At 38.5% G+C, this 23,274-nt stretch overlaps 1 protein-coding gene across 8 annotated transcripts in view; it reads left to right on the top strand.

The window, feature by feature from the left end:
- The window catches only part of ZNF521 (zinc finger protein 521), a 328,366-nt gene that overhangs the window by 108,386 nt on the left and 196,706 nt on the right, over nt 1-23,274 (top strand). The window lies entirely within an intron of this gene.

Here is a 23,274-nt window from a genome sequence, read left to right on the forward strand (position 1 = left end):
CCACAAGATGAAACAACATTTAGACACAAGATACTTATTTTAAATTAAAAACTGGATGGAGTGCATGATGATTGATATTGATAATTCATTGTTTCACTGAGAAGAACAAAATATCAAGTATTGGATTACTCCCTGTGGAGAAAAACAAGGGTGCGTTCATATATACATGGCTTACATTAGTATAAACGAAAATGTAATGTAAAACATATGAACAGAAAATGTGAACAGTTGAGAAGATAATTCAATTAGATATGTAATACAAAGAATCACAAATAGGGAGAGGAACATTTCAGGGATCCACATAAGCAGCATCTTGTTCCTGCAAAGATTTCTCTGGGAAGCATATGTTTGGTATCATTGAATTCACAGTTGTTGTGACCTACCTTTTAGGGAGGGTAAATCTGATTGAGGTCAGCCTTCCTTTTCTTTTTAGCTCTGTCATCATGAGCGATTGCTCATGGCCCAGTATGATTGTCTTTCAGACACTGAATCTTAGCAGTGGATCCATAAGTGACTGTGAAGACCTGTTCTGGATCGACGTGGTCTTTAATATTGAGGACCTATAGATTTCCAGATGGAAGGCAGTCACAACAAGGATTTGCTTGATGTGCCTTTGTCTTGGTATGCTTTTTTCTTTCACCCAGTATTCAGGCATTCAAAATCCATGGCACCGTTGGCAATGACTGACATCCAGCTACAACACTCGAGTGCCAGGGCTTCCCAGTTCTTGGTTGTTTATACCACTCTTTAAAAGTTAGGTTTAAGCTTAGTTTTAAATTTCTTTTGTTGTCTATTAACATTCCATTTTCCCTCTTATGCTGAGAATAAAGTAACTGCTTTGGGAGACAGTGATCGGACAGTTGTGATTGCTCAAGAGGCCATGAATACTAGGCAACGGTTGAGGAGCTAATGTCTCCATTCTCCAATAACCTTTTGCAGGAGAAAGGCTTGACTTGGAAGGGTAGCTCACCCATACTGTATACAAGGAAATGGTGGAGGAAATAAAAGAGTGCAAGAAAGAAATCACAGTACCATTTTTGTTTCAGGAGCCCTCAACCTGTAAAGATGGCAAACACCAGAAAAGCTCCCTCATTCACAGAGCTGGTGGTTGACACAGGCGATTAAGCGCTTACAATAGAATTGTTTGTCTTCTGGTTTTAGATGGCTCTCAATCCTCTAAATTGCTTCTTGAATAATAGGAAAAAGCAATTTGAATTTCAGTGACAGATTGGACATAACAGGTTGCAACTATTAGGTCTAATTTTACCATACTGAGAAATAAAATTGCCTAAACATAAACATCGATCACTGATGCAGTAAATTAATTTGTACAGAAAAAGTAGTTTAACTGCAGTGCACATTAAACATAGAAAATTTTCAAAATTACTGCTCTCTGAATTAATCTGTACACTTGTTTACTTGTTCAGAATACTGCGTAACTTCCCTGTTTCACATCCAACCTCATTCTAAATAATATTTTCCAAAGCAGGTCAAGTCATGCAGTTTGGAGAAATAAATGCATATGACTTTAAACAAGTAGGAATAGGCATGGTTGTCAATTCTAGTGTGACTTCACGGTGAGAGTCTTGTTTTAGTGAGAAGAAAAAAAGTCTGCTAATGTGGATGCTTAAATATATATAATGTGAACTTTCATGCAGGCAAATCTAAAAATTGTATGGGTTGTAAAAGAACCTGGCAGATCTGTTTTAAAGTAGCTAAGTAGCATCTTTCCTTACATCTCACCACACTGATAGAATTTATCAAGGATTGCTTCTCTTTTGCAAGACCAACATGACATTTTAATAGACCTGGATGATGTTTTGCTAATTACTGAAAGTAGAAGAGGTAGCATGTAATTTAAAGATTTAAGATTATATTCAAGTGAAGGCTTAGAGAAGCTTCTTAAAAAGTTCTAGCTACCTTTTATTTAGATTAACTTTTCTATTTTATCCTGCTGGGTAGAGTGCTGATAATCAGAAATTTAATTGAGAATCAGGTATTTTCATTCAATGCAGAGGTACACATTACATGTAATTCCACAATTATTTTTTCTGACCTTTTAAAAAACTCAATGCAGCTGCTTAGATGGCTCTTTGAAGCAGAACAACACTTTTTTTTTACCTCTGTAGAAGAAAAAGAAAAGGAGCATAAGTCCTGTATGTGGTCTGAATTGAACTTGACCTGTCAAATCAATTGATAAACTGATTTGTAAGCTAACTCTTATTAAAATGCAGTTGTTTCGATCGGACTACTCCAGTTGGGATTAGCAGTTGGATTTATGGCAAGGCTAAAATCCCATCTGATCTTGGAAGCTAAGCAGGATCATCTCTGGTTAATACTTGGATGAGAGACCACCAATAAATACCAGGTGCTATAGGTTGTATTTCAGAGGAAGGAACTGAAAAAAGCAACTAAATATTTCTTACTTTATAAAAAAAATCTTTACATTTTATGGTGTCAGAATGTTAACAGGGGACTTGAAGTATATGCACACACACTCATATCAAACAACTTTTGCCAATGTTTTTTAACCTGAAAAAAGTAATAGATGCACAATACACAGTTCTATCTTCAATTCATCCAAGTTGCAGGGCTACCAGATACAATAATCAAATGCTCCATCTATCCATGTAAGGAACACCAGCAGCGTCATGTTTTGTGTGAGTATTATGGTTAATTCATTGGAAGGTCCAAAGTTTAGGAAGAAAACAAGTACTACATATCATATTGCTCAGTGTTCTGTTTTCCAGAAACACTTAGCAGTCTCTGCATTCAGAAGAATCATGTTGAGTGTCCCATCTTTGCCCCCTCATCTCATTATTCACAGTATCAGCTGCTCATGCTCAGAGGCTGAATCCACACTATAGGATTTATGCAGTTTGACATCATTTTAACTGGCGTGTCTCAATACGATGGAATCTTGGGATTTGTAATTTGGTGAGGAACTAGCGCTCTTTGACAGAGAAGGTTAATGACCTTAAAAAACTACAACTCCTATGATTCCATAATATTGAGCCATAACAATTAAAGTGGTGTCAAACTATATTAATTCTACATTGTAGATGCACCAAGAGTCCCTTCATTCATATACTTCATAGTAGAATACAAAGCCAATCCATGGGGCAGAGCATGAGCCAGAAATATTAAACTATGCAATATCCCTCCACAGCATGATGATGTCATGCCCATGTAACCCCAAAGGTAACTAATATGTTAACATTCCATTCACTACAAAAGGAGTGATTTTGTCTGGATTAAATGGCATGTTATATAGTTATAACCTTGTTGAGGAGGAATTCATTACAGTTAAATTATGGTAACTTAATGCTTCTAAACCTTGTTCTGCCTATGGTGCAGAACAGGGATTATTTATCTATATTAGGCATGAGCAAATTTCAGCCCTCCATGTGTTTTGGACCTACTGGCTGTTAGGAATTATGGGAGTTGAAGTCCAAAATATCTGGAGAGCCGAAGTTTGTCCATGCCTGATCTATATGCTTCCAACGCAAGAATTTGATTTGTATAGAACAGGTATATTTGTAAATTGCAAATAGGAATGACAGGTTCTTGCAAAAGTAATCTGTAGATCTTTTAGTGCAGTTCTATGGTCAACTTTCAGCAGAGGTGAAGCACAGAATCAGGATGGAAGATCTAGGAATTCCTAGAGAGGTGTTCCTTCAGATCAAAAAGCAATGTCTTTATTTGCCCTTTTTCACTTTCATGGGGGGCCTGTACCCCTAACCCCAGTGAATGTGGAGAGTTGACTATACTCTCAAGGGAAACAGCTGGAAGTAGTTGGAAGCTGATCCCTTCCATTCGGTACTGTGCTGACATACAAGAATAATAGACAATTAATGGAAGGTCTTCATTTTGTTAGGATTCCTGAGGTAATCACTATCATTAAATATTCTGGTATGTGGCTGAGACTTTTTTCTTTTTAAGAAAGGAAAGTGAAGGGAAAGCTATGAAGCCAGGTATACGAAAAATCTGTAGGAAAAATAGAAATGTAATTACTAGCATGTTTGTAAAGATTATCTATGTATCAGTTCAGATTTTGTCCAGTTCCACTGGTACGCCATATTATGCAAAATGTTAATTAAATGAAAAACACTATTTCATTAATATTCACCATTAATGAAAAAGACTAGAATGTCAATTAATTTAATATAATGAAGTTTTGTTTTAATTGAAGGTCTTAGACATTTCATAATACTTGTGCCTGTACTGTATTATTGCTGTTGTATTTTAAGGCAGCACAATGAGATCATAATTGCATTGCAGGATTACACAATTTTTTCATCTAGTCCAGCATAATGTTTTCAGCAACAGTGAGCCAGATGCTTGATGACCTATATTCTTCAAATGGCACATACACTACCTTTTTTATGTTCTGTGTCCTGCTCCTTTGATGACCTCCAGTCCATTAACACAATGGCTTTTCCAAAAGTTTTGCCTCCTTTTCTCTATAATTTCTGCCCATTTCTAGTGCTGGGAAAGTTACTTTTTAAAAGGAATGTTTGCCCATACTTTTTACTCCATTTTCCTCATTACTTATTACATTGCCCTTTTTAGTTTTTTACATTGCATTATATGTTCACTTTAAAAAAAAATCAAAAGAAAAAAGCAGCTCAAAGTTTTAAAAAGTTCCCGAAAAGTCCAAAGTAACAAGAAGTAAGAAGTAAACACTACAATGTACCCTAGATGTGCAGTTGTTAGTGGCTGTTACATGCTTTATGGAAGGCTTGTCATCAAGCCATCTTTATCCTGGAAACATTTTGTGTTGTGTTCCCCTCAGAAATGTGCAAAATATTTTTATACTATGACATAAGTGAAGGAGAGTTATTGAGGCCTGCCATACATTGGCCTCCTCTATGGCTGGATCTATGCTGCCATATAATGCAGTTTGGAACTGCATTATATGGTCAGTGTAGTATAGTCCCATATCCACGAGTTACAAACATCCAACTTACAAATGACTCATAGTTAAGAACAGGGGTGAGACAAGAGGAAGTGAAAGAAATCTGCCCCTTGGAAGGGAAATTCACTCCTGAAGCTTTATCACCAATCCTTGTTTCCAGAACATGCCACATTTTTCATAATCCAATTCTCACAGGGACAGAAAGTGACATGAAACATTCTGAACAGAAACACAGACAGCAAAACAAACAGTGCGCAAGTGTTAACTATACTATCCAAAGCTCTCAGACACACACACACTGCCTGGAGTTACACTTAAAATGTGTCTGTTCTGGCTTACATACAAATTCAACTTAAGAACAAGCCTACATAACCTATCTTACTCCTAACTTGGAGATTGCCAGTAATGCAATTTAAGTGCGCAGAACTGCATTATATGCATCTACATTGACCATAGAATGCAGTACCAAACTGCATTATTTGGCAGTGTAGATCCAGCCCATGTTATCTTCACCAGGTTTCTTGAGCTGCAATTGGACTGTTGCTTTCTTGTGCATGTAAACACAGGGAAACTGGATGAGACACATTTCCTGAGGTTAAACAAGCCAAAGATCAGTCTAAACCAAGAGTGGAACAGGTTAACTGATTTTTCTCTACCTTATTCATTTGTCTGTAGCAGCACAGAACTGTCAATATAGTATACAGCTTCAGATAGATACTGGGTTCTCCTCAGCTGAAGAGATCAACCTGATAAGATAAGGTAGCCTTAAAAAAAAAAAAAGAAAGAATGAAAGAGATTTAGGAAGTATGTTAACTGCTTTGGCTGCTGAATACCCCCTGGTAGCCAGAGATAAGACACCTTGAGCTTCTCACAAGATTTTAGACAGGATGTAAATGAAGCAATAAAAAAATTCAAATGCAGCAGCTATTCGACTGCTCACTCTTTTTTCTTTCCCAATTGTGACAGCCAAAGGCTTAATTTACTATATTTCACACAGTGCTTCCATTCTAGACACAGGAAGCTGTTTTGGGTCATTTTACATATAGTCTTAAAGAAAAGATACCTGCATTTCTGAAAGGTCGCTATTTCAGACAGCTAATCATGATTTCCAGAATTTATATCCAAATAGAATCTATGTGGAAAAGAGGGAAAATATTGCCTGTGTTTTCAATTGTTTACATAATCTAGATGATTTATAACATTTCTCTGCCATCTGTAGAGTGTTTCTAAAATCAGCTTGTCATAGAATGGGCATCACACGCTGGAGGGAGTCATTCTTTATGGACATTATCTTTCCATGTCCTTCATCTGATAGGTGCTATTAAACTATTCATAGTTTTAGGTAAAGGAATAGCATTTGTATTTGTGCCCTTTCTTTTTTTTCCATATCTTTTCTGGCAGTAAATTGTCCTTACGTTGGTGTTTATTACAAATACAAATGTTAAAGGATGAATGTTGGTTATTTTTGTAGAGTTACCGTAGTGTTTAAAGGACCTATTTACATAGGGCTTTGTTTATTATTCATTTATTTACAGTATTTATATTCCGCCCTTCTCACCCCATAGGGGACTCAAGGTAGATCACATAAAACATATCTGGCAATGCTGTTATATTGACAACTGTACATAGATAAAGGTGTGTGTGTGGGGGGGGGGGGGGGCTTTCCCATCTTTGTCATCTTGGAAGTTTGTGCTCTGTTCCAACCACGGGGGAGACAGGGTGCTATTGCTCCATCTTGTCTGCCGAAGAACTTTGTTGGTAAACTTCCTCTTTGATCAAATTGCTGGCATTTTTCTGACATTTTCTTATGTGTTTGTTAAATACATGCCCGTTTTAAAGTGGTACTTATTTATCTACTCACATTTGCTTTAGAACTGCTAGATAGGCAGAAGCTGGACTGAAGGCCAGGAGCTCACCTTGACCTGAACTTCAAACTGTCAGCCTTTCAATTGGCAAGATTTACTGCAGCTGGTGGTTAGCCTGCTGTGCTAAAGCCTGGCCCTTTGTACAAATTAAAACCTCATTGTTGTTTTTAGATTATGTAGAAGCCAAAAAATGTCTTGAATAAAATTATCCAGCATTCAAACCAAGATAAATACATCATTCTCAAAATATTTCAAAACTTGTCATAATGGGACATGAACAGTCAGTTAAAGCTCAAATGAAGGTAGACGTCCAGATGTAATACAAAATTTAACACTGTCCCTTTGTATAAGGTACAAAGGGGGCTGCTTCTACGTTGCATATACAGCAATATCTAAAACAGTGAAATTTCAGGGCAACATCTGGTGTTAGTCTTAACACACATTCAACAGCATAGTCACAGTTAAATAAAGTCATATTGGTTTCAGTGAAGCTATTTCAGGTAGGACCAGTATTGGATGTAGCCTCCAGCTTCAAATTGTCACTCAGATTTGACACTTTGGACAAATCTCTGATGACATTGAGATGAACCTCCATGTCATTGTTCAGAAATTCAGTAAAAGCCCTGTGCTGAAATACTCCTTTATTTCACCACCTTTCCCTGCCACCATTACTTCCTAGTTTGATCAAATCATTGTTTGCTGTTCTATAATAATTGTTACATATATGGTGTGAAAAATAATTACAGTACATTATAGAAATGAAATACTGTTCCATCTCACCAATTTGAGAAGAGTGTGCTTTGGTCAGTCTGTTGCCCAAATGTGGTGGGTCGACAGTTTAGGGTTCCTCATCTTTAAATGTGATTTATATTTTTAACTAGATGTTAGTGTCAATGAGAAACCTGTGAGAGTACTTAGTCGGTAACACGAATACCATAATTCCGTCTCAGTCTTGGCTTCGATATCAGAATTAATAGGCAACTGTCTCATAACTCAAAGGAAATCTCCTTGGGACTACTAGTAGGGTTTAGGCTATTGTTTCTCGTGTAAGAGGAGTATACTTATTTGGAATCTGAACTTTGTAGCAGGTAAAACTACTTTGTAAAAGAAGCTTGTTATCTAAGGAGGAATAGGATCTTTCAAATACTGTATTTGGTGTGTTTTCCACCCACTATAACGCATTAAAATGTTAATATTTTGATTAAGGGATTGGGGTTGCTTTCTTGTCACTTTGTCTGAAGCAGGAGGAATCTACCAGATGCCATTGTTAATGCAGAACCCCTTTAAGTTTCTCCCCCAGTAACCCAACTGTTAAAGCTTTTAATTGACCCTCCTAGAGTAGTTTTGAAATATTGATAGATTTTAAAAACATCAGTAAATTATAAATAATTTTTAAAGTTCACATTTCTCCTTTGAATACCCATTACAGAGTATTAGTTTTCAAGCAGCTAAATAAGTTATGAGACAAATGAGTGAGTTTAATGTGAGGCCATCGATGTGAAAAAAATGTGGCAGTTGTAATATTAAAGATGTAGCATTTCTCAAACTTCTTTTGCAAATAAATACTGGATATTGTGTCAATAACACACGATACGCAATTTACAGTGAAGTTAGAATATTATAATGCCTGTACCTAAATTTTGAAATATATTCTATTTAAGCATCACACTTTCTGGGGTCCATTAGAGCTGGGAGCTGTTCTGGAAATGCAGAACTGGGATTCTGGAAGCTGTTGAAAAGAATGAATTGTGTGCCATGACATAATTTAATATCTTGTATTGTATTTGGCTGTTGCTTAAATTGAAAATATGTAAAAAAAAGGGGGGGGGTTAATACTTTTCCCTTGATATTAAATCTATTCATGTCTGACTCTGGGGGATGGTGCTCATCCCCATTTCTAAGCCGAAGAGCCAGTGTTGTCCATAGACACCTCGAAGGGCTGGCATGACTGCATGGAGTGCCATTACCTTCCCACCAGAGCAGTATCTATGGATCTACTAACATTTGCATGTTTTTGAACTGCTAGATTGGCAGAAGCTGGGCCTAACAGCAAACTCCACTTCCCAAAGTAAAACCACCGACCTTTCGGTCAGCAGTGCCACTGGGGGCTCCTGAAATTATATAATGTACTGAAAAATATTGTATATAGTTGTGTATAAGTTGACATCAAGTATTGGTCAAGGGCAAGTTCTGAAGCCAAAATTATAGGTTTTGATATGACTTGTGGGTAAGTTGAAGGTCAATCCATGAAAGGGGAGAACACCAAGGTCGACATTTCCTCACTCAAGTATTCAAAAAGGCCAGACACAGTTCTATGGTGGAAAGAATGGATGGGGTCAGTGTTATTTTAGGTTTTTCTAGGATAACCTAAGTTCTCACTACTTTACTCAGAGAAGGGAATGGTTCCTTTCTTGATGAGAATGGAGGTCCAGTACACACATTGACCTGTGGATTAGTATGCCTGTTTTGTTTTTTTGGATTGATTTTTTAAAACTAAATTTTCTAAACTTGTACATAAGTATACATAAGTATATAGGGTAATGATGAGTTATTTCTGTGATGAACTAAACCACTGCTGATTGATTGTACACTGTTTTACTACAGTTGCATCTAAAGTCTCTTAATTTGTTCACACTTTCACGTTTCCTTGAGATTCCATATTGCATTTTCAAGACAGCTTTCTAGACAATTAGTTGGGCATAGATGAAAATGAAATCATACCCTGAAATCTGAAACAGCCATTACAAGTGGTGTGATACAGAATGCCCTGGTGCAAAAGTACTCTTGATAAAATCATACCATTAAACTACCAGAAGTCTACTGCCTGACTTTTCTTGGTGTTAATAATTCATTCCCTATTTTATATCATTTAATTTTGCTTTGGAGTATATGTCAAAAAAGTGTGTGTGTGAATGCATATGCTTGCCATGCCTGTTTTTATGTCAGTGAACATGTAAATAGGCAGGGATATGATATAGTGGTGTGTCTGCTTTGTCCCACAGCTAGAATATATTGCTTTGTCAATTCTTTTTCTGTACGGTATTTTCTTCGAAAGTAACCATTGTTGTAAATTCTGTCTCCGTTAAGGAACCTTACTAGGTTGTGCTTGCTCATACATCAAGTTGAGCCCCCTGGGCCCGAGGACAGTTATGGGCCCAAGGACAGGTCTGCCGTTACAGTTAACTAGCCCAGGTAGCAAAAATATATCAGCAAGACCTGCAATTGGGAGGTGCCTGGCCCTCTGATGTACTGTATTTTCTTTTTAATCATGTAGTAATCCAGCAGCTGTAGGCTGCTTGGTGACTGTTGATTTTAGAAGAAAGCAATGTATTTTCTTGGTCTTATGATGGAAAAGATTATGGTTTTGCTTCAGATGTGGATTGTAAGTTCAAGTGGTTTTGTGCAGTTACACCTGTTGGAAATTGATTACCCTGATGGCCTGGTAGGAGGTCAAGAATTGTGTAGAGTTTACCACTACCACAACAAGGAACTTCAGGCACATGAGGTGAAGTTAGATGTCTCTCGAGTACTGCACTTTAAAACCACAATATAGCATACTGTCCTGTCCATCTGGCCTAAAATAGGAAAAAATGGTTTAGGCTGACACGTAGACTAAAGCAATTGACGTGACTAGCTGCCTTTCAATCTACCAATTCTGCTACAAACAATTGAATGCATTCTAAGGTGTGGCAATATGTGGGTGGCTTGCCTGTGATTGTTTGAGATTCAAATGTATTATTTATTTATTTATTTTAAATTTAATTTAAACATTTGTACCCCATCCTTCTCAACCCCCAAGGGGTGACTCGGGTAGCTTACAACAGCTTTGGAATCTGTCAAATGAAATTTATTGATTTCCTCTTCAATTCGTGCAATGATTTTTTTGTATTTGAGAAGTTCTGTTTCTCTTGTGGCTACATGAGCCCCCCCCCCCTTTGTAGCTAGGGCTGTGGGGAGGGGACAACTGAATCTAACCAAAAGGATCAGGCAAAATAAGACTATTAAGACTCTTACATAGTTGAGCCTTCTCAGGAATTACCAATTGGGAGTGTAATGGATGATCAAGCATTAAGAAATATTGAGCTAGTAATGAGACTTCCCAGAAATAAAAAAAGGCTGCCCACATTCTTATCATAGACATGTAATTGGAAGTAAATTGCACTGGACACATTTGTGTGAGGGGGGGAGAGTTGCACACATTATGTTAGAATTTTCATATTTAAGGATGTTTGGGTGATAAAGTACACACACACATGAAGACACACATTCTGGAAAAAGCCGAAAATAACCATGTTGTGTCAAGAACGAAACCACTTTTCAAAACTATCTTTTGAAGAGAGTTTCTTTTCCAGTTTGAGAAATGATTTCATTCTTCATTAGATCTAATTAAGGATGCTACTGTCCAGTCAGTTGATCAGGTAAATAAACCCATAACTTAGAATGCATGTAAGTGATTTCATTTGGAGGCAAAATTCAATTGAAAAGAGAGTTTGAACCATACCCAAGTTCTTTGCCCATTTTTTAAAATTATCATTATTGTTCTTTTGTGCCAATTATAGAGTAGAATTTTGAAAAGCACTCAGACCCCTGTTGCCTTGGATCATAAGACTGTTAAGAGCTTTGGCAATGTCGGCCAAAAAAAAAAAAAGGCCTGTGTGCGTGTGTGTAAGCAAATATAGAAGAACAGAGCTCCTACTTTTCTGCTTGCAAAATACTCCAGCTCAAATATGCATATGTCATGCCCCTTTCTGATGCCTAACCACCTTGTTTAGAAGCCACTCTGTTAATTCATCAAGCAGCATCAGGGGGATAAGATCATTTTTAAGACGTCGCAACTATTGAGGTTGGCACATGCATGTCTGGCTGCTCACGCCACAGAGGTGCTTTTGTGCTTTGATGCCTTCTCCCTCCCACCTCTGTGGAATAGCTCCTTCTGGTATTACTTCACTTTTCTGTTCGGAGAGATTTCTCCCCCATAAATATGAGTGAACAGGTGTTACTTTGCCACTAACTGAGTTTCCAGCTGTCCTTCTCCAACACAGACTGGGCAAAAAATCTGTTGTTTGGTCCTGTTCAGCAGCCCAGAGCACTCTCAAGCCTGAGACAGAGGTCTTTCGTGCAGGATATGGCCGTTTCGTTGCCAGAAGATGGCCAGGAAGGCCTGGCTGGCTAACAAAGACAGCCCTTCAGCAGCTGGGTGTAGTTCCAGCTTTGCATTCCCTTTGGCAGCAGCACAGAGAGTGCGGCAGTGTGGCCAGCCAGCAAAATTAGGAAATAAGGACCTCTTTTATTTACTCAGGCTGCTGAATCATGGGCATTCCTGTCTGCTTGGAGGAAAGTCAGGCAGCTCTACTTTCCACTGGAAGTCTCAGGAGTGTTTGGTACTTTCATCTCAGAGTGTTCACACACTTGTTTTAATGTGCTTTATGGAAATGGTGAAACTCAGCAAGAGCTGCTATAAGGAGGGAAGGGAGAGCTACCCACCCACCCACCCCAAATGCACTAACTGTTCATTCAGATGTGCATCTTTAAACAGATTTCACAGGCCAAAGGAGTGGATTTCAAGCAAATTCTTCAATTGCACTAGCAGGAGCTTGCTTTAGAAGTCAGCTGGTGAGAAGTGCCTGGTTCCCAAAATTAAAAATTAACACGGACATGCTAAGTGCATCACTTTGAAACACAGAATCTTCACTGTAACACAGAAAAGGCATTTACAGTAAGTAGCACTTAGTGACTGGTAGGATTTGAAAGAAAATACGTAGATCCGTGTGCATCTACGCAGGGACACTCGGTCACTGACACAACACAGTGATTGGTTTAGAAAATATAGTTTATATCTCCAACCAAAAGAGATAGCAAATCTCCTCCCACACATTTACACATACACAAAGACAATCAAATTATTCAAGATACAATAGTAAGCAACACCCCCATTGCTTTTCCTGAAGAGTTGTTTTGCCTAGTGGATTGTAGATGAAATAATTATTTGGCACAAGGTTGCACATTAAAGCATATTAAAGAAAAATGTCGACTTTCATCATCATGTGGTTACACATATTTTTTTGTGTACCAGCCTAATCATGAAACCTAGGATATATGATTGCTATCATTGTCGAGGAAGCAGGAGAAGGGTGATTTGCCTTCAGCTTCTCTTTCATTCTCTTCAAACATGCTCTAGAGGACTGGAAACATCAGTTCATGTTTTGCAATATGAAAAAGAGTTGAGGACAAGACTTTATTTTCTGCTATAAACATAACATTGGGTTTTGGTCATTGTGACAGATGAATGCTCAGGGCTTGGAAAAGTTGGCTTTTGGTCTACAGCTCCCAGAATCCCCAGCCCGCATGTCCAGGTTTGGTGAATGATACATGTTATTGCAAGATCAGAAGAATTTTCTTCTTTTTTACATAAAATAGATGACATTGCAAATTAGTATGACTTCTTAATCCTTTGTTCCAAGAAAATGAGCTTGTTAAAAATCCTTCCATTAAGCTCTTTTACCCTTACTGCAAGGATCTCCAGGTGACGCAACGGGTTAAACTGTTGTGCCAGCAGGACTGGTCAACAGGTTGGTGGTTAGAATCCAGGTTAGAATCTGGGTAAACTCCTATCTGTCGAGCTCTAGCTTCTCATGTGAGGACATGAGAGAAGCCTCCTACAGGATGGTAAAATATCAATCATCCGGGTGTCCCCTAAGCAACGTCCTTGCAGATGGCCCATTCTCTCACACCACTAGCAACTTGCAGTTTCTCAAGTAGCTTCTGACGTGAAGAAACAACCCTTATTGCCATGATATTTGGAAACACAGTTCTGTGTGAGGGAGTGACTTTTTAACACAACAAAAAGTGCTAAGGTGCTTTTCTCTACCCCCAATACCTCCCAGCATTCATTCCCTCGCTCATTCATTGTATTTCTGTCACACTTTCTAAAATTAAGGCCAATACATTTTAAAATACAAATTGGAGAAACCAAAGCAATTCAACAAATATATAATAAAAACATCAGATTAAATCATATATTGGGAAGGGTGTTAATAAAAATCAATAAAAGCTTGCTGGAAAAAAAACTCTTTAAAAGCTCTGCAGAGACCACTTAAAAGCCCCAAGCAGCTACATTTTGTAAATCAGGGGAGAAAGAGCTTTGAAAACAATAATGGCGCTGCCCATAATTTGTTGCCAAATTTGTACAGTGAGAGGTTTGATAATGCCAGGTCATGTTTCCCCCATACCAAAGGCTGTATTTATCGAAGCACAATGCAGGTGTTTAAAAAGTGTGTTTATTCTACAAATGAGGGGAATAAACATGAAAGGTTTTCACATATGGACCCCAGGCAGATTATGGTTACTATGTCAGTGGGAATTATTCCAAAAGAGTTATTTACACATGTGAAACTTACTTTGTAGTTTGGACAAAAATTTAAAGTAGAACTGCTACACCACACACATGGAGATAACCAGTTGTCATAAGCAAGAAGCCACAAAGGAGATTCCAACATTCCAGTTACGTTTTATTTATTAGTCCATTGGCCATATCAAAACATTTGACTAACACATTTAATACACACATATACAGCATGCAACCTACATTAAAACCAAAGTTAAAATAAAGAAGATAAAGTTGGGCTTTTGTCTCATGAGAAGAGTGTCCATAGATCAAAGATACTCTCCTATTTCGATACTTCCAGTTTCAGAAGAACAGAGCAACTAAATGTACAAATTGAGGGTGAATCCAGCAAAGACAGAGATCCTATGGCTAGGTCGACCGGGCAGTGGGGATATCCAGCTGCCTACCCTGGATGGCGAGGCACTACGCCCGTCATCATTGGTAAAGAGTCTGGGAGTCCTTTTGGACCCTCTGCTGATGATGGAGGCCCAGGTCTCCGCCGTTAGCAGAATCGCCTTCTTTCATCTGCGGCAGGCTAGACGGCTGGCCCCCTACCTGTCCAGGGACGACCTAGCTATGGTGATCCAGGCCACGGTCATCTCAAGACTGGACTACTGTAACGCCCTCTACATTGGCCTTCCTCTGTCGGTCATCCGGAAGCTCAAGTTGGTACAAAATGCAGCTGCTCGGCTTCTTGCGGGAATTCCGATGAGATGCCACATAACCCCAATCTTACTACAGCTGCATTGGTTACCAATTGAGCACCGGATCACTTTCAAAGTGATGGTACTCACCTTTAAGGCCTTGCATGGTCTGGGGCCGATGTATCTGAGGGACCGCCTCACCCCCTACCAACCCCAGAGATCCCTCCGTTCTGAGGACCAAGATCTATTGGAAGTCCCCAGTGTCAAGACCTTGCGTCTAACAGCAACCAGACACAGAGCCTTCACAGCAGTGGCACCATCACTCTGGAATACTCTGCCACCTGAAGTCTGTGCCTTGCGGGACTTACCAGCTTTCCGCAGGGCATGTAAGACATACCTGTTTCGACAAGCTTTTAATGTTTGATAGTGTTGTTTTTAAATTGTTTTAAATTGCTTTTAAATTTTGTTAGATTTTAGCTATTCTTGTAAGCCACTCCAAGCCCCAGGGGAGTGGTGGCATATAAGTTTAAATAATAAATAAATAAATAGGACAATGAGACTATCATGCTTTTTTCTTCCTGTGTTAAGGAAATATACTTTTAAATATACTCTAGAAAATGCAGTGCCCCTTGTGGCAGAAGCTTGTTCCCTTATGGACTAGAATATTGATACAATGCAATCCTTGGACAAATTATTCTATTGCAAAAAACAGGGGCATTTCTCAGTGTTGTTGCTCCATAAGATTTGTCTAGTGTTGAGAGTAAATATTGCTGCCACCACATGGTTGCCATGTGCATTAGGGTGGTTAGTTCCATATCCTTTCTGGAGATGGAATTGTCAGCTTTACCTGCTCTTTGGTTTGATAACACATATCAACAAAGAGGCTCCTCACATGTGGACATGATGGCAGAATGACAAGGGGTGCATCTACACTGTTGAATTAATGCAATTTGACACCACTTTAACTGCAAAGCTTAATGCAATGGAGTTTGGGATTTGTTGGTAAGGCACCAGTACTATTTGGAAGAGACGTCTGAAGACCTTATAAAACCACAACTCCCATGATTCTATAGCACTGAGCCATGGTAATTAAAGTGGTGTCAAACTGTATTAAAACTTCAGTGTAAGCCTCCATGGTCTTCTGCTTCTGGTCCCTTCTCTGAAGCTCCAAACAAATTTCCAAGCTTATTCTCCATGTGGATATTTACTTGCAGATTTCACCCAATTTGTATGTGCAGAGTGGCTTCCTGTCCTCCAACGCCATCCTGCCGGTTTTCCCCAGGAAATTCTTGTTAATTTCTGTTCGTGGCAAAAGGGAAATCATACCAGGTATCAGTGCAGCGAGAGATCCCTTTACAGTGTAGAAAATGTAGAATTTCACTTTTAAAGTAGAATTGCAATAATTAGCTTTCCACAGTCTTAATATTGTTTTAAATGAGATATCCTTATAACACTAAGGGTTATTATTCCAGTGAATCATTTTGGGGCTGATTCATAAAAATAAGTCAGAGCTGGTTCAAAACTTCATCGATCTCCCCCAGCCCCCCTTCATTTTTTGTTCTGAAAGAAAATTAGAAAGAAGCAAAGGGAATTAATTTTAAGAGGCTAAAAAGAGGATGCCAAAATATAAGCAAAGGTTCTTATGTCTTTTCCAGCCTTTGAAGTCTAAGAAAAACATACATAATAGGTAAAGGATCAGATATTTGCTATCCCCTTCCCTGCAATAAAAGGAAAGGAAAAGAAAAGAAAGATTTTTAACTCAGTCCCAGCAGTGGTGGATTGTTTTAAACAGATACGTGCTAATAAAGGAAAACAAAAAGGTAAACAGTATGGTTTAGTGAGAACTAGCATTATGCAGTGGTTGAACACTGGACTATGACTCTAGAGACCATGGTTCAAATCCTGACTTGACCGTGGAAACCCATTGTATGATCTTGGGGAAATCACACTCTCTCAGCCTCAAAGGCAATCTTGTCAAGAAATCCCTGTTGTCATTAGTGTTGCCATTAGTCCAAAATGAAGGTAAAGTACACAACAATGATTTAGCAAACAATAAAAGCACACCTTTCAACAATATTAAATCTGTTATATATGATAAGCAGCTTAAACAATGCAGTTTTTGACTCCATCAATAGATGTTTACTGTCTAACTCAAGGGATGCAAAAATACCACTCTGTTCTGCTGTGGTAAGACTGAAAGGCATACCCAATTATGGGCACGGCAATTCAGGAGGAAATGTTTCCAGAAGGGGGCAATCAAAGTGGTCAAACTATGTTCTATAAGAAGTGGCTCACCGAGCTGAGTATATTTCATCAGGAGAAGACAAGATTAAGACATGACATGAATCCATGTTTAAACATTTAAAGGATATCATATTGAGGAAGGAGGCAGTTTGTTTTCTGCTGCTCTAGAGACTAGGATACAGCACAGAGGATTCAAACTATAGGAAAAAGAGATTGCACCTAAACATTGGGATGAACTCCCTGATGGTAAGAGCTGTTTGACAGTGGAATGTGCTGCCTTGTAGTGTGATGGAATCTATTCCTTTGAATTTTTTAAATCAGTAGTTCCCAACCTTTGATCATCCAGGTGTTTTGGACTTCAACTCCCAGAAATCCCAGCCATCTTACCAGCTGATAGGAATTGTGGGATTTGAAATCCAAAACACCTGGAGGACCAAAGGTTGGGAATCCCTGCTTTAAACAGAGGCTGACCATGTGCTGGAATAGTGTATTTCTGCATGGAGAATGGGAGTAGACTGGTCTCTTCCAACTTTATGATCATAGCTCTCTAGGCTTTGTTGGGCTTTAGGTCTCATCAAGTTCAACCAGATCGGCCAATGATGAGGAGTGCTGAGAGTTTGGTGAACTCTTATGTAATTAATTTTAAGGTACATTTTCCTTCTTCACAAATGCCTTAGTCTCTCCGCCCTAATATTTAGGCCACAAAATTGCAAAATAACAAAAGCCTATTTGACAGATTGATATTGTTGTGAATATTCTACCCAGGAACTAGTTTAAATGAAAGAGTTGTCTGTTCCTGTGTTCAAATTCCATCCTTCTGTTAGCATTCAAGACAAAAACTGGGAGATTTCAGCGGAAAGACAGTATATTTGAAAAGCATGTGCCTTTTGTGGGTGGAGGGCTAGTGACAGAGCACAGGACATGGAAATAATTCTATGGACTCAAGTCTCCTGGGAGCTAAGCTATGTGCCTGGAGGCTTTCTCCTCCTTTCCTGGCTGAGTACTTCAGAAGGGGAGGGGAAGTCTGTTTCTTCTTATTAGACCTGCCTCTGTGGAACTGTAATTCAGCAGGCAGGAAATATTTCAAGATGGCCCTTTCCCCTGAAGAGCTTAAAGGGGAAGAACTTGCCAGGGACTAAGGGTGGAACTCAAAAGGAGGATATTACAATGGATTGGGTGGTGATCACAGTCCTTCCTGGAATCCAGAAATCTTTCAAGAAGCCTGTATAATAGTTGTTTCACATTAGCCCTCTCCAAAGTGATGCCCTTCAGTTATTTTGGCCTATGGTGCCCATTATCATACTGTCCAATTATAAGGAATTAATGCAAATTATAGCCCCAGACATCTGAAAAGGATCTGGTTGAGAATGCTGGCCATATAGTCATAGATGTGAAGAGAAGGGAGGGAGGAAAATTCATGTTTGTAAATGAGTGTAGACCCCTTAAAAGCAAGAGGACTTGTCTGATTTTGTACTCTAAGCCCAGGCTAGTACTTAGAAACGAGTCCATGAGTTAATAGCAGGTTAGACAGGAGTCCACCAGTTAATAGCCTATATTTCAGTGGAAGGAACTGGCAAAACCACTTCTGAGCCCCAGCCAACATGGGGAATGGTAAGGGATCATGGGGGCACACTAGTTTAGGACATGTAATTCTAAGGAACAATCCTTTGCATTACAATAATAGAACACGTTCTCTATAGTGTTATTCCTCCCACTCCTCTCGCCACCTCTTCCCCATTCTTGTTTTGGAAATCTTCTTTCTAGACAGTTCCCTGCCAATGAACTTTACTACTAAATCTCCACCACTTCCCACTAGCAAAAATGTCCCTGTTCCCTCAAAGGATTTAATCCCCTTTTCTTGGAAGTCCCTCATGGAACATTCTTAACATGACACTGTCTCTTTAAAATCATGGAAGTCTTTGCTGCAACCTCTAGTTACTGTGACTTTTACTATATATAAGTCCTTACTAGGTGTAAATAAAATAAAGGTGCAGTGTTCCCTCATTACTTCCCAGTTCACTTTTAGCAGACTTGCTGTTTTGCGGGTTTTTCAAAATATTAATAAAAATATAATATATAAAATATTTATATCCAGTGGAGGCCAGGGACCTTGGAAGTGTGGCAGCCTGAGGTGTGGCGGGAAAGTCCTACCTCCCTGGCCTTCACAGACCCCGAAAGTGTGGCAGCTTGAGGTGTGGTGAGGAAGGCCTGACTCCCTAGCCTGCTGCTGCCTGCATGGCTCCGAAGGCTCTGCCAGGGTCTGCGGAGGCCAGGGAGGCTGGCAGGTGGGTAAGGAAGCGCGGGCAAGAATATATATATATATATATATATATATATATATATATATATATATATATAGTGCATAAATATTAAAATTAATATGACACTCCTACTTTCTGGATTTTCACATATTGCAGGTGGTCCTGGAATGGAACCCCCGTGATAAGTGAGGGAACACTGTATATCTTTGCTATTGCCAGAGCGTAAACAGAGGAGGACTCTACTAAAAAGAAGGTAGAAGAAGGAATTTCAATAGATGTTGGATGTCATGTAGGTGACAAACAGCACCTGATGAAATTTACTCTGCTACACCATTCCTAAAAGAACAGATTCCATCTCCAGTTTGTACTCTGGCAATCCTAGTTGTGGAACAGATTCAGTATCCTTATGTAAATTAGAAGTAGTTGTGAAAAGGCTTCCTTTTGCAGAATAGTAATGGACCTAGACTTGTCCAGTATTCAGCTGACATTCAAAAGCATAGTTATGTTGGGCAAAGGTCCAGGAATGGTGTTAGTTGTTTCCTCAGAGTTAGATGGTTGCTGCCTGGCATTGATAATGAGATGGTGTTGTTATCAGTTTTGAGATGCAGGAAAGGGATGAATCCTCATCTGTTTCCTGTGGATAAGCAAAGGTTCATAATCTAGTAAAATCTTGCTACTTTAAAGTAAACAGACTTGGAATGTTTTCCTAAAAGCCAGCTCTGACTGTTACGTTGTATGAGAGCTTTCTTTCTGAAGACTGTAGAGTTTATGAAACTTTGTAGGTTTGCAGCAATCATTTCAAAAAATGCTTTCCCCCAGGGGCATATTCAGTCTTTTTTAATGGCTTTATTCTAACTGATTTTGTCTTGTAAGAAAATTTATTATGACAATATTATTTATCAAATAAACTAAACTGTTTTGTTTTACTTTAGCTGTCAGATGTTTTGTTTTCTCTAGAAGCATTTTTATACCAAGACAGAGTGATTTAATTAAGAGGAATCACTTTGCATTTTTCCTGCGGAAACTACTTTGAAATGTACAGGCAGTTCTTTTGTATTTTATTCAATAGAGTGGACTTGTGTTTGAAAGCCTGCTAGTGGATTGAGGTCTGAATAACTATGGGTCCATTCTTCCAGAACAGATAAACAGGAGTACTGAAATTTGGCTGAATCAGTGCCACCCATCTTAATCTGCCAGAATACAGCTATTTTAAATAAAGCAATCCAGCAATATCTACAGCAAGCGTGCATCTATGCTGCAGAATTAATGCAGTTTGACACCATTTTAATTTCCTTGCCTCAATACTATGGAATCATGCAAGTTGTACTTTTGCAAGGTCTTTAGCTTTTCTTACAAAGAGCTGGTTTCTCGCAAATTATAACTCATGATTCCATAGCATTGAGCCATGGCAGTTAAACTGCATTATTTCTACAGTGTAGCTACATCCTCAGAAGCTGAATTATGGACATTTTAGAGAGCAGCCTATGTGCTTCTCCACCAACAAAGAGGGAGATGTGCTTGTAAAACACCTCCTAATTTGTGTGTGTGTGTGTGTGTGTGTGTCAGGAGCAACTTGATAAACTGCAAGTCACTTCTAGTGTGAGATAATTGGCCATCTGCAAGGACATTGCCCAGGGGATGTCCAGATGTTTTTTGATGCTTTACCATCCTTGTGGGAAGATTCTCTCATATCCCTGGATAGAGAGCTGGAGCCGACAGAAGGAGCTCATCTGTGCTTTCCCCAGATTTGAACCTTCGACCTGTCGATCTTCAGTCCTACCGGCATAAGGGTTTAACCCATTGCACCATCGGAGTCTCCTACCTCCTAAAACACAGCTATCTAAATGTCCTACTATCACTCTTCTGTGGTGGCTCCTGGAATCAATGGGGGAGATTTTGAAAAGTGCCCCATGCCTATTCTGGTTAAAGCAACAAGTCAGGAACATGGAAGACATGATTGCTCCACTAAGAAATTTCTCCTTCCCCAAATATAGGTTGCTTGTAAATTGCCTTACGGTATTTGTGTACTGGGCCAAGGTCTCTAAAAGGAAATTTACATATATTCTGTAAGGTAAAACTTGAATCCTATAAATGATGTAGCTATAGACTAAATAGTTTGGGTTACTATTTGGCTTCTTCTCATGTTTTGTCTTTTTGTGGTTACTCAAAGTTCTTTCAACTTTTATCATGATAAGTTGTCATTTGTTCCTGTTTCCAGATTTTGTTTTAACGTGTTGCTTTGTCTATGAGCATCCAAATGTCCAGGCTCTGTTTTACTAAGGAAGTTCAGCCAGTGAGATTTTTTTGCAAAGAGGAAGAAGTGGTGGTCAACCTCTTGAACTTTAGAAGAGCAAAATACATTGTTAGGAACTAGTTTTTGTGAGGTTTCCCCTCTTCGCTTAACTTTGGCCGACTCATGAAATTTAATGCTTACTCAATTGCAAATAAGTCATTGTTGTGTATTAATCCCACTGCTGATCACTAGTTAGTAAATTAACCGGAAAGAGTTTTGTGGTACCTTTAATACTAACAGATTTATTTTAGCATGCATATTTGTGAGGAAGTGGAATTCAGTCCACAAAAAGCTACTATATTAAACCTCCTAGTCGGAAATGTGGCACAAAACTTTCTTTTTGATATGCTGCAACAGACTAACATAGACACCCTTTCATAAATTATCTGAGTAAAGGTTAAGGCTGACTGAGTAAAGGTTAAGTCTGACTGGCCACGAAAAATAGAAAACATGTCTTCCATCCCAAAGTAGGAGTGGATCTGCTCATTGCCAGTGAGCTTTGTACAAGAATGGTGAAGTGTTGCTCAGAGATTAATAGATGACTGCCCCTTGGTATATATATATATATATCCGTAAATCTTTGAAATCTTTGAAATTATCTGCACTACATATTTGTAGTAGTTTGATACCACTTTAGCTGCCATGACTACACCCCACTGAATCCTTGGATTTGTAGTTTGTTGTGGCATCAGAGCCCTCTGTCAGAAAAGGGTAAATATTTCACGAAATTCCAGAATTCCTTAGCCTCAAGCCATGCCAGTTAATGTGGTATCAAACTGCTATAATTCTGCAATATGCAGAACCTTTTATCCACCATGAGCATCCCATTATAATGAAAGCAAGAGAGTTCCTCTTCAAGATATTTTATACTTTCAGAATCTGATTCCCCTCAACTGTCCATAATTACTGGGTGTGGTCCATGTTGGCCATTTTAGAGTTTCAAATATGTCCTTTTTTTTTAATTTACAGACTTGTGTGGCACTATTTGCTTTGCTTTTACAAACTAAGAGTCCCATTTATTTAGAGTAGGTCCATCTATTTCCTAAGTGGTTGGCACTGGGTTATCAATATTTTGTATTAGAGGAAATGGCTGATATCACAGTTCTTGTTGTCTAGTAATAAAGTTATCATTTGCATGTTGACAATATTTATGCTTTCTTTTTAAAAACATTATCATATTTCAGCTTTCAAATTAATAGTAATCCTCTAAGCCATGTTTCTTTCTACACCAACATTAATTTTTTAAAAGGCAGAATTACTTTTTTATTAAGTAGTAGGCATTCAAGTATTTTAATTTTTAAATACTTTCTAAATGCTCTTTTTCTGGTTGACTTTTCAGATGTTCCCATAATATGCAAATCATTTTATACAGTATGCAAAAAAATTAATTTAGTATAAATATGGATTTTAATAAAATTATCAATGTGTAATGCATACTGGGCAACTAAGAATGGTAAAGAACAATCTGATTTAAAATAGTGTATTAGAGTAGGTGGATGTGGAGCTACAATTAGCCTATATACTTGTGTATAAGTCTAGAAATTTTGGTAAAAAAATCAGCCCACAAAACCTGGGTCAACTATTCCATTGATCAATCTGAGTGCTGTACCTTAATTCTTATCAAGAAAGGAATCACCCCATTCTCTGAGTAGAGTGACTAAAGCT

The sequence above is a fragment of the Anolis sagrei genome, chromosome 4 (genome assembly GCF_037176765.1).
Source record: "Anolis sagrei isolate rAnoSag1 chromosome 4, rAnoSag1.mat, whole genome shotgun sequence".
Lineage (NCBI taxonomy): Eukaryota > Metazoa > Chordata > Lepidosauria > Squamata > Dactyloidae > Anolis > Anolis sagrei.